Source organism: Diceros bicornis, chromosome 38 (assembly GCF_020826845.1).
Source record: "Diceros bicornis minor isolate mBicDic1 chromosome 38, mDicBic1.mat.cur, whole genome shotgun sequence".
NCBI classification, from domain to species: domain Eukaryota; kingdom Metazoa; phylum Chordata; class Mammalia; order Perissodactyla; family Rhinocerotidae; genus Diceros; species Diceros bicornis.
Genome location: NC_080777.1, coordinates 18,444,365 through 18,457,759, shown reverse-complemented (window position 1 = coordinate 18,457,759; position 13,395 = coordinate 18,444,365).

Here is a 13,395-nt window from a genome sequence, read left to right as displayed (position 1 = left end):
CTTCTAAAGTCTAGTCAAATATTTGTTTTGCTTCTCTGCTATATATTGTCCATTAAAAGCAAAAAATCACACATCCCAGCAGTATTGCCAGGATAACATAACTTTTTCGAACAATGGCTTAGGAATAATTTGATAAGAACACTGTGTATTTACTCGTTTTGCCTTCAAACATTAAGATAGAGTCTGAAAGTATAATTTAAATAAAACCTACTGCATTATCTAAATGCTTATGCCCTAGAAAGTTTTCAGATTCAAGTGAACACGTTTAGGTTTTTGAAAACATCAGTAGAAAGGACGCTAGTGAAACTAGGCTCCAAAACTAATACAATGTTGCTAATATAATACTATAAACACAAATGTAGTAATATAAAATTGATTTTCCAATCCTGCCAGCTATTGCAAACCCCTAAATTTCTACAGGGTAGTCCAAAGGAATGACAACCCTATGTAGCCGGGAGAAATCTGGACATCAGGTAATTCTAGTTGTAAATTCTGACAACAGATTACAAATCAGATTTCAACAAATGTAATTTTGTTTCTTATGTTACGTGTAAACATATGTATACATCAGCTATATGTTTGTGTATATATAAAATATGTGTATAGATATAAAATATGTATTATGTACATCTAAACATCCATATATACTCAAATTTTATATTAGACCAAAATATATGAGAGAATGATAATTCTTTTATATGGTATGTTTATGTCTTTCAAAATCAAAACTTGATCTTTCAAAACAATATGAAGTAGAAATATCAACTTGCATACATCAAAGGAGTTTAAAGAAAATATATTTTATACTAACACACTTTTCTTCAGTTACAAGGATTACAAGTACTCTCTTTTAAAAAAGTACTCAAAGCCGGGAAAATAAAGAACAAAAAAGAATAATTAAAAATATTCATGGTTATTACTGACAAGTGATTTCATATTATTTGAGTATATTTCTTGTATCAAGATTATTGGGACTATATATCCAGTAAAGATTGCCAGTTTGCAATTATTTCCATGATGGGCATATGAAACATAAGTAGACAGAGCTATGTTCATATAGATTCACATGTAGTCATAATTATAAGTAGTACATACAACTAAACATATACAAAAATAATTTGAGTGCATTTAGGAATTATTATATGACTAAATTGGTGAGAATCCACATTAGGAAATTAAATGGTTTTCTAAAAATAAGATTCTCAATCTATATTTAATAGATATTGAATTCAAAGAAATTGATTAAAAAGTTTAAATTATTGTTTAATTGGCTGTAAACCCAAACTATTGTTGTTTATAAGAAATGCTCTTACAGATGTGTTGGCTGTTGTATATTCTGTATTTTTTGAATAAAATCAATTCTGTTGTTTTTCTCCTGACGATGTAAAGAAACATTCTAATTGATAAAGTAATTAGAATTTGTTTTGTTTAATTGCAGATTTTTGAGACAGGTTACCTAAAATATTACTGCTAGGGCCAAGAAATTCTTAATCTGTTGCAGGCATTTATTTTTAAAATTCCACATTATCATGAGAGAGTAATCAGCATATGAGAAGAGTATAATTCATTTGTCAGGGTTTATCTGGCTAGGATTTTAAAAAGATGTTGGTCTAAATGTAGGTATGGACTCACTCTTTATTAGCTGTCACTATCTTATAAAATATAACATTACCTTATTCAAAATTCTAGAATTTGCCAAGAATCTCTGTAAATCTGTTTTTATTTTTTGTCATTCAATTGTAATATCTACAATGATGTCAAGAGTGATAACTGTGTGTCAGAAAGATACACCTAGCATTGAACAAAAATTAAGATGCTTGAAGAGAAAAGCAATACCCGGGCTGTAAACATTACAATGCAAAGTGATCTTAAAAATCAATTGTGGAAATGATAATAGTTCTCTGACTCTTATATTTTGTTGTTGTTAAAACATTAAAAACTCTCTAACTCCTGGTCAAAAATGTATAGATAAAACTAAAAAATAAATAAATAAATAAATAAACCTGGTACAACTAATAGATATTTAGGACTGTAATGCTAAACATTAGAAACATTGAGAATTATAGTGTTATTTTTCTCTGTTAAAGAAACAAAACCAAACCATCAAGTTTGAACAATGCTCTCCTCTTTTTTCTGTCACTGTGTGATTTATGATACACAGTGAGCATCTTTCTTTGTTTTGATGAATTATAACTCGTTTCTAGTTTGGATACGCTTCCAACATTTTATCCTTTGCAGTTTTAATGTCATGAAATATCTCTCCGTTCCTTTAATGGGAAGTTTTTGCCAGAGTGACTTCCTCTGGGACACCCTCATCCTTTCTGTTACAATCATTTTTCTCATGTATGTTTTTTATTTTTTATTTTTTATTTTTTATTTTTTTTGTGAGGGAGATCAGCCCTGAGCTAACATCCATGCTAATCCTCCTCTTTTTGCTGAGGAAGACTGGCTCTGAGCTCACATCTATTGCCAATCCTCCTCCTTTTTTTGTTTTTCTTCCCCAAAGCCCCAGTAGATAGTTGTATGTCATAGTTGCACATCCTTCTAGTTGCTGTATGTGGGACGCAGCCTCAGCATGGCCGGAGAAGCAGTGTGTCAGTGCGCACCTGGGATCCAAACCCGGGCCGCCAGTAGCGGAGCTCGCGCCCTTAACCGCTAAGCCACCGGGCCGGCGCATCTCATGTATGTTGATAAGGTTGCCCAGGCTAAGTTTCTCTGGTTGCATATCTAGAATAATGGCAACCATATCAACATCTCCATGGTCAGCTATTTCTCCTATGATTTCATGGACGCTCAATTTAAATTCCACTTCCAGCATGATCACTTTCATTTGTTTGCTGCAGTCTCATCTTTGTTGGACAATTCTCTCTTTCAATTATCCATTTTTGTAAAATGTCACGTGGGTTTATCACTGGGTCACAAGCGATAACTGGTTGTCAACACCACTTGTTATCTGAGTGAGAGCTGAGTAACAAAGGCATAGTGACCGAATACTGACCCACTTTGATGGAAGTGATGTGACTGGTCACTGATCGTGATGTGCCTCTGTTATTTACGTATGATTTGTGGACTGAAGAGCTCACAGCCAAGTTTATACTGAATGCAGTGACACGTGGTTGCTATACCATGGTAATTGAAATCTCTTTCATGTGTTGGGATGAATGAGGTCATTTAACTAAGCTATGGTAACAGAAATTTGTGCATATAAGAGCTGTGCATAGTAAGAACTGCTTATTTGTATGTGAATGTATAACTTGAAATGAATTTGCCATAAGATGGAGGTAATAAAAAATAAACTAATTACTCTGTTCAAGATGTTAAAAATAGTTCAACAATGCAGCCAGGAATGAATTACAAATGTAAGGATTTGTGTGCAATGATATGTATTGGCTTTGTTCATAATTGAAAAAATATCTTAACCATCCAGAATATCTATTGATAGGAAAACCATTGCATCTATTAGCCAAATTACCATGCTAGTGTTTTGAAGCCATTTACAAAAGTAAATATTCATTTGTGTATATTAGTGATAAATTTATAAAAATTAAACAAGTAATAAATTATTAATATACTAAGATTCAAAACAAGGTCTATCATATAAACCTGTTTTTGTGAAAAGTGAAAAAGGTTTCTATCTAACGTTCTCCATTTCTTTTGCTGTCTAACTATTCTATCTAATTTTCCTATGTATCTTTCTATAACACATAGGAAGAGAACACACATGGGTTGACATTGGTTTACCTGGTGGTTAGAAATGAGGGAGAATGTATAGTAGAGTGCATGTAACCAGAAAATATGTATGGCTTTTGTAATTTTAAATATCTAATCAAATATTTTAGAAACCAGGAAGAAATAATCATCAGACGTATCCAATTGAGAACGTCCTTAATCTAATACAACTGTCGTCTTTCTATGGAAAGTGTCTTAGTTTCCTGGAATGCTATAATAAAATACCATAGACAGGGTGGCTTAAACAACAGACATTTATTTCTCACAGTTCTAGAGGCTGGGAAGACCACAATCAAGATACCAGGAGTTTTGGTTCTTAGCGTGGGCCCTCTTCCTCTCTTGTAGACAGCCGCCTTCTCTCTGCATGCTCACATGGCATTTCCTCAGTGGGTGTGCATGGAGAGAGATTTCTCTCCCTCTTCCTTTTCATATAAGGGCACTAATCCTATCATGGGGTTTCCACTTTCACGACCTAATCTTAACCTAATGACCTCTCAAAGGCCCCACCTCCAAATACCATCACATTGGGAAGTAGGGCTTCAACACATAAATTTTGCGGGGACACAAACATTCAGGCCATAACAGAAAGGAATTTATTTGTCAACCAATTTTTTGGGAAAGTTAAGTGACCCTGTATCAATTTAGGTCATTAGTTTGCACCAAGCACCAAAATAAAATCTAGCTGAATTAAGTCAGTGTGCATCCTGTCTTGACATAGGTGGATATGTTCCGACTGATGGGAAGATGACCTGCCAATACTAACACAACTTGGATAAATCAAACAAGATTTACTTACCTAAAGGTTAGAGAAGGAAGTCAGCCAATCCAAGATAAACACTGAAGATCAACAGGATTTGCTAGGAGAGATGACATTGCAAGCTTTCAGGTTCCGAAAATCCTCACCTGGAGGAGAGGAGCTGCAGATGATAACACCTGAGCAAATCAGGGTCACGTTAGTTCTTCAACCCTCTTGCTTCAAGTGCAGCTTCACAGAACCAAGGCTGGAACAGTTCTGCCAAAACACTAGTCTACAGATGTTTAATTTAGATAATATTCAGTGTGAACATAGGATTTGGTGGGAAGATACTGTTAATGGTTAATATCTAGCGTCTATGAAAACTTTCAAAGGAATAAGACTGATAATAACTTCCTTTTATGTGACAACACTTCTATGAGGCTGTGCATGTGATGTCAAATTTAATGAAGCATACATTACACTCAAGTAAGAAGCTAATCCTTGTTTTCCACCCTTAGCCTTCCCAGACCAAGGCAGCCTAATTTCAGTGCTCTCTTGGACTTAGAGCAGCGGAACTAGAACAGGGTTATTTATTAGTCAACATAGGGTAACGATTATAGCAAGCCCCTTAGTGGCTTAATAGAAGAGAATTGTTGTTCCCTTGTGTTTGTGTTCTTCCCCTCTTACTCACATCACAGTACAATGCTGGCCAAGCTGCTGTTCCTGGCAATCACCCAGGAACTCAGATTACTTCCATCTACAGGCTCCTCCAGCCCCCAGGGCCTTATCATCTGGCCAACCGACAAGGGCCTAGAGGGAGAGAGCAGAGGGGGCTGTGGGGGGAGTTTTATTAGGAGCATCATGAAAGTGGCATCCATCTCTCCCCTGCTTCATGTCTTGGCCTGAACTCAGTAATATAGTGCCACCCTACTTCAGGGGGCTGGAAAATGGCATCTAAGTGAAGAAAAGGAAATTGACTTGATGAATATACAGCATCGTCACTTCCACAGGTCACTTCCTCAGACATCTCTGTGTCATGCTAACACAACTTTAGAAGAGGTCCAGAGTCTCTGCTTCAAAAGTAACGTATAAAAGTGAGAACATGCGCACACACAAAGAAAATATGGGTGGATTTTTCTGGATTTTAAGATAAGAAAAAACTTCTCAATTTTCAACAAAGTACACCAAAACACCAAGATATATGCCAATATTCTGTACTAAATGAAAGTTTAAAATATATTTAAAAACATGATCCAGAAAATATTTATATATGAAAAAATACTTGGGAAATATTCCCACTAAATGTGGCAAAGCATTAATAACGACCATTGGTAAAAATTCTCAAAATATTGATTAATATTAACCTTTTTTAATGTGCCAGGCACCTTCACAAAGGGTATACATGTATTGTCTTATTTATTTTATGTCAAAATCTCAGTGATTGTTAAGCCCATTTTATTGATGAGTATACTCAAGTTTAGAGAGGATAAAGTAATTTGCCTGAGACTACAAAGGTCATAAGATGACAGATATTTAAAATACTAAGGAAAAAAGAAAAAAATTCAAAAACAGCAACAAAAAATGAAGAATTAAGAGAGACAAATGAGCCAAAAGACATACTTCCAAGAATTAATTTAGACTGTTACAGGAGGTTAGAGGAAGCAAGATATCAGAGAAAAGGCTGGGAAGGATATGTTTACCTATTTATGCAATGAGCTTTTGCTGAGCATAGGCATCATGCAAGGAGTTGTGTGCAAAGGGCATATACAAATAAAAACAAGCACACAATCACACAGAGACACACACACACAGTATGGAGTGCAGAATGGAGACCTCCAAAAGATGTCAACATCCTAGAACCCCGGAACCTGCAGATATGTTAGATTACACGGCAAAAGGGAATTAAGATTGTCAATGGAATTAAGGATACTACTTGAAATGATTAATTTAGTGTGTCAATGTGGCTAGGCCACCGTATCCATATTTGGTCGAATAGCAGTCAAGATGTGCTGTGAAGGGATTTTTTAGATGAGATTACTATTTAATTCAGTAGACATTGCATAAAGCAGATTACCCTCCATAATGTGGGTGGGTCTCATTCAACCAGTTGAAGGCCTTAAGAGGAAAAGACTGAGTCCCCTGAGAAAGAGGGGATTCTGCTTCCTGACTGTCTTCAGACTTGAACTACTCCTCCCTGGGTCTCCACTCTGCCAGCCTTCACTGCGGATTTTGAACTTTCTAGTTCACAATCATGTGAGCCAATTCCTTAAAATAAATCTCTCTCTTTATATATGTGTACACATCCCATTTGTTCTGTCTCTCTGGAGAATCCTGACTAATACTCAATCAGCTAATCTTAAAATAAGGAGATTACCTGGGGCCAGCCCCAGGTAATTTATTTTTATTTATTTATTTATTTTCCCAATAAATGTATATTTAAGACAAGTAGAGAAATAAAATGCAGGTTCCTCACTCAGATGCACTCATAACCGAGATGATTCAGTTCCATGAAGCAGACTCACCTTTTGAAGTTTCCCACAAGTAATTCAAATAAATATTTCTGTAAAATGAAGTTTCTATAGCAAAATGTCTCATATATATGAACTGCGCAAATGTCAAACTGAAATCTGCAAATGTCAAACTACGTTTATGAGGACTTTGCATACTACTTCAGACTTGCCATGAATCCTGGAGAAGAAATTTCACTTGAATGTCCAGAAAAATTGTAGTTTTCCTAAATATCTGGTATATACTTTTATTTCTTTTGATCAAAACTAACTGAGTACACGTGGTTCCAATCTCTATCCAGGTTATAATATTGTAGTGTATGTATGTCTACATATTGACCTTACTCCTAAATTTATCCTATCATATCATTTTTATTTTTGCTTTGATACAATTTAAAATTTTTTGCTTTTATCTGCTTTGCTGTATATATTTCTATAATCCTTTTTTGATCTTGTAATAAAATATAAGAAATTTATATGTTATGGGTATGGCGACACACCCACGTGACTGGAATTAACAGAATATGAAATTAGACTGTTAAATTAGGGACAGAGATTAAAGGGCTGATACATCACTCTAAAGAATCCTAATTTATCCAGTGAATGAAGATTTTTAAAGCTGAGGTTGTTTGATAAGGTTAGATAAGCAGAGTATTGGTACATGGTAATGGTTGATAAGTGTTAATTGCATAAAGGAATGACATGGAACATTTGAGGGAGTATATGTAAACAGCGAGAATGCAATTTTAGAAGATTGGACTTCTGCTTTGAATATACTCTATCCAGCAAATTCATCATTCATTTTCAGAATTATAAAGGTGTGCACTTCCTGACGTTAAAAAAAATCAGAATTTCATTTTAAGATATTTACAAGATTTTATAAGAGATCATTAATATGTCAAAGTTTGCTACGAAGATAAAGGAATGAAGACAGTAATGTGTGTGCATGCGTATGTATTCTATTTTTATCCTGAATGCACATGAATTGAAAACATGATTTAAATGGTGGAAGCTACCAGTAGTATAGGAAGACAGCATTATTTAAAAGTCGCACACTGCGTTTCTATATGAGAAAGGAGTAGTTTCAGATATTCAACAAATATTTACTTAGCAACCACTATGATTCACGTACTACAGATACAAAGATTTTTTTCATTAAAAATTCTCATGAGTAAATATTTTGAAAATGCATTACTATGAAAAACTTGCTTTCAAAAAAGTATGACCAAAGGGCTAGTGATGCATGACGGCAAGTGTGATTAAATCTGGTGAGCTAGGGAAAGTTTCATTTAGGAACAGATGAATTAATCCCAATTAAAATAGCACAATATAAATCAACTTTTGTGTTGGCATATTTCAAACGCATTTAGTTATTTAATTTTCCTACATTAGTATGGGTGCTTAAAAGCAAGAACATATTTTCCCTCAGTAAGTAAGGCACTGAAAATTTCCAGTACTGCAATGTTAACGTTCAATTTAAATCTACATGAAGTGAATAGGACCTATAATTCCTAATACACAGGTTCTTCTGAAGGACCACTTTTAAATAACTTGAATTTGCTGATGATCTATATTTCTATTTGTTCTTGGGTCTGTTTATGACAAGGATATCAAATGTTACAATGTAATTGGATTACTTAAAAACACTTATGAAAAATTAAACTACCACGTTATGAACTCTCATTTTAGAATGATGGTATCTGTAAAGAATTAATAACCAAAAATTAATTAATTCACTGACTTTTTAGGTCTTAATTCATTCAACAATAAGCCTTCATAATTCATTCAACAATAAGCCTTCACTATGTAAAATACTAAGTCGAGAATTGTGGGGAAGATAAGGATAACAAAGATATACTCTCTCCTCTCAAGGAATATATCACATATAATAGTACATGAGACAAATAGTAAATATCCACAAGTCAATACAAACAAAAGAAAGATGGTAAAAGACTTAAAACATAGTATATGTGGATAGCACATCTACTTAAGGCACACAGGGAGGATTAAAATCAGCTGTTGAGTGGACCTCTTATCACTTTCAGCTGTAACGTCATTGATTTTTTAATGATAAAAGTTTCTGAAAGAGGGGATAACTAGTTTATTCCTTCGTATTTCAGTAAACTGTTTATACACAAGATAATCTATGATGGGCCTTCTACTCTAATAATTTTGTTTGTGAGATTCTTCCATGTTGTTGCACACAGTTATTGTTCCTTCCTATTCATTGTTATATAGAATTCCCTTATATCACAATATTACAAAATATTTACTTATCAGCTCCTTAACAAATGATCTGCAAACTCAACGACAAAAATATACCATTTTCTATGCTAACAGGTTCTGTGAACCAGCAATTATGGCTGCAAATCTAATAGAGAGGGCTTGTCTCTGCTCCACAATGAGACTGTCAGCCTGAACACCAGCAAACGGCCTCTCCGTATGGTGAGGGCTTCCTAAAAGAATGATGATTGTGTTCCAGTGATTAGTAATGAGGGAGGGAGAGAGGGACACAGAAAGAGAGAGAGATTAAGAGAGAATCACTTCTGACTCCTACCAGTTATGAGCAAGACACTAAGACTAAGTCTGGCCCATACTGATGGGGAAGGATGGAGAATGTCAATGTCACATTGTAAGAAAAGCATGTGGGATGGAATCAACAGAGTGTTCGTATTTGGAAAATAAGATTTGCCATAGTCTGTCCTCTGATGAAAATAATTAACTGCCCTTTACATGCAAAATAGTCAACTTTCATCCCATTAGAGCAACAACTTGTAGTCCAGGATCTAAGTATCTAAATCAGGTTCAGGCGTGAATGTAGATTCTCAAGTATGGATTTGAGAATGAAAGAAACAAGTTATTTGCCACCACACACACAAAATTGCAATGGTACAGCAAGCATAGTACAACTACTATAGTCAGTTTCATTCAAAAAGTGGGAAAAGAGTGGGCAACTGAATTCACTGGCCCATAGCACTTCTGAAATCCAGTTGAGCTCATGTTTCCAGTTCCTTGAGAGGGGCTTGGAATCTTTTTCCATGAATCTGGGTTTCACCCCCTGGAATCTTGGTTCTACCTCTGAATCATCCTCTCTTTTCCAAAAGAAATGTCTTGTTTTCACAGCTGAATAATTTTCCCAATCTGTTTCCTGTTCATAGCAGTTTTCAGGTTCAAAAGCCTCTTCTAATTTTGTATGCATTTTGTCGCATTTTAGTCCAAGTTGGCAGTATTTACGGTTGTAATATTCTCTTTAAAAATGTCAAAGTTTCTGAAGACACTTTGGAAGTGTCTTTGGGGTGAGTTCATTAGAAAAAAGTCTTACTCACAGATTTTTTAGAAATAAATCCTTTTAGGGTGTAGTGTAAGATTATTTAGTGACGAGATACTTAATATTCTGTGAAATCTTGTCGTTTAATGGAGGGAATTGTGAGGCATTCCCTAAAGAGCATTAGAGTTTTATTTGTTTGTTTTTGACAGATCTTAGATCTGCAATCTTAGTGAAGAATCTTCTAGTCCCAGTCTGTATTTGATTTTTTCCTCTGATGGTCTTTCTTAGTTTGAGGACCTCAAAAAGGTTTGGAAAGAGAAAAAAGTATAGTTTCAAGTAAACCAAGTCCTGGATCCTTTATTTTAAATTTTGTTTAAAAACTTAAAAATTCTTTCTTTAGCACAATTCTCTCTCTTCCTAAAATTCTAGCTGTCTATAGACAGCTAGAAGAAGCAAGGCAGCACTTTCAACACTCTGCCTGTCAATATCCTTATTAGATTACCCAATTCATTAGGTACTTTTTCTGTTTTCCCTATTCCCCTAGGCAAGGTGTGACTAAACTTTCCAATACTACATAAAAGGGTCATCTTTCCTCCAACTTCCAATAAGATTTTCTTACTTTCCTTTAAGCCTTCAGCAGCAGCCTCTTCCTGGCCATCAGGTTTTCCCATCATTTCTTCAAGTCCTGTTAGGCTTTTACCAACACGGTCCACAAGGTTCATCCAGCTTCTGCCTGGTATTATTGATATTTTCCAAAGTTATTCCTACATGTTTCAGGTGTTCGTCATAGCTGCATACCAAAATTGGTTCCAGTTACTATGGCTCTTTAACAAATAGCCCCAAAATGCAGTGGCATAAACCAACTATTTATTATGCTCACAGATTCTATAAGGCAGGAAATTTTGATAGGGCGTGGTTGGGATTAACTATTTTCCATGATATGTGGGGCCTCAGCTGGAGACTAGAAGGCGAGGAGCTCTATCATCTGAAAACTCACTCATTCATGTACATCTGGCACTTGATCCTGGCTGTTAGCTGAGAACTTAGCAGAGACTTTTGGATAGAACATTTAAACATAACCAAGCCATGTGACTTGGCTTTCATATTGCATGGTGATTGGGTTCCACCACTACACAGAGAGACAGAGAAACTAAGTCTGGCCCATACATAAGGACAGGAAACACAGATCCTGTGTCTTGATGAAGATGTATCAATGTCATATTACGAGAACAGCATGTGGGATGGAATATATTGGGGGAGCTATCCTTGGGAAATACAATTGACCACATCATCCTACTGTTGATGGATATTTCCTCCCATTTTTGATTATTAAAAATAATTCTGCCATAAATATTCTCAAAAAATATATTTTTAGCACATGTGCACATAATTACTTTGGTTATATACCTATTATATATCTAATAATGACACTGATGAGTAATAGATATTCCAGCTTTTGTAAATATATATATGTATATATTTTGTTTTGTAATTGCATACACTTTTGTTGGGTCTATACCTAGTAATGACACTGCTGATTCATGGCTTTAGATGTATAGATATATATCTATAATCTAATATATAATATAGATCTATAGATACAGATACAGATACTCTTAGAGATTATAGAAAACTATTTTCTAAAGAGGTTTTACCAATTCATACTCCCAGTATTATTGGTATTTTACTCTTAGCCATTTTGGTGAAAAATTGTATCTCACTGTGGTTTTATATTTTCTTGGTTTTTAAGAAATATTGTTTTCATATGCTTTTGACATTTGTATTGGCTCTTTAAGGAAGTCTGTGTTTCAGTCTTTTGCCCATTTTTCTATTGTATAATTTCACTTTTGCTTATTAATTTATATGAGTCCTTTGTATAATATGGAAATGAAGGTATTTTTGATTATATGTTCCATTTTCTTCAGTTATTAGCCTTGCTTTACACTCACTTGACAGTGTCTTTTGATGTTCAGAAGCTTTTCACTCCAACTTGATACATTTAGCAATATTTTTTGTGTGCTTAGTGTTTTTGATGTTATGTTTAAGAAATATTTTTCTATGTGAAGTTTATGAAAACTTCTTTCTATCTTGTATTCTAGAACTTTTACTGGGTCTTTTTCATATTTTGATTTATAATCAATCTGGAATTCATTTTTGTGTATGATATGAAGCAGGGATCAATTTTTTTATTTTTTGCCTATGGATATTGAATTGATCCAGCTCCATTTATTGAATATATAAATATTTTCCCACTGATTGGTAGTGTCTCCTACATCAAAATTTATTACATCGTAAATGAATAGGTTGGCTTGGAAGCAAAATAGATGTTTGTCTATCCTTGATCTAATATCACACATCATCTTAGATATATGGTAAGTTTAGTCATTCTATCTTCCTTTATGTTCTCAAGTTTTTGATTATTCTTGTCCATTTTCATTTGAAATGTATGTTAAACCAAAAATGATTTACTTTCACTATGAACATGATTTCGGTGCTAGGATATCTATTATTATACTGCACCACAAATACACAAGGTCACCTCCATTTTGTCCAAATTTATATTGGTCTTTGAAATAGCATTCAATAGATTCCTCTGAAAAAATAGCTCGGAATTATAGAAATGGAAGAGTGTATCACTTGCATAATATAAAATATCAGATATCAAACCCAATGTCGTATGTAGTGATTGTTATCAATTAAGATATAGATTTGGCTGCTTCATAAGACTCACAATAATTGTTACTTAACCAAGGTTTTTGTTTTTTTTCATCCACCTATCAGTCACTGTGAGCAATCTAAGGATAACTCAAGGATACACAGGATCATTTATAGGTTTTTTTGCCTTTATATACGAGCTATTGCCACAATATCTGCATGCCAACCAGCACTAAGGGGGGGAAAGGCAAGGAGAAGGTAGGAGCTTTTCCTTTAAGAGCCTGATTTGCCATCTAATTACACTATTACCACTCATATCCTGTGGTCTTACACTTGTACATGTCCACACTGAACTGCAGGCAAGATGAGAAATATAATCTTTTTTTCCCTCTTAGAAGTCATAAGACAAGATAAAAATTCTATTACTAAAGAAAAAGAGAGAGCAGATATTGAGGACATTTATCATTCTTACATTCAATTAATTCACTTGTTCTTAACAA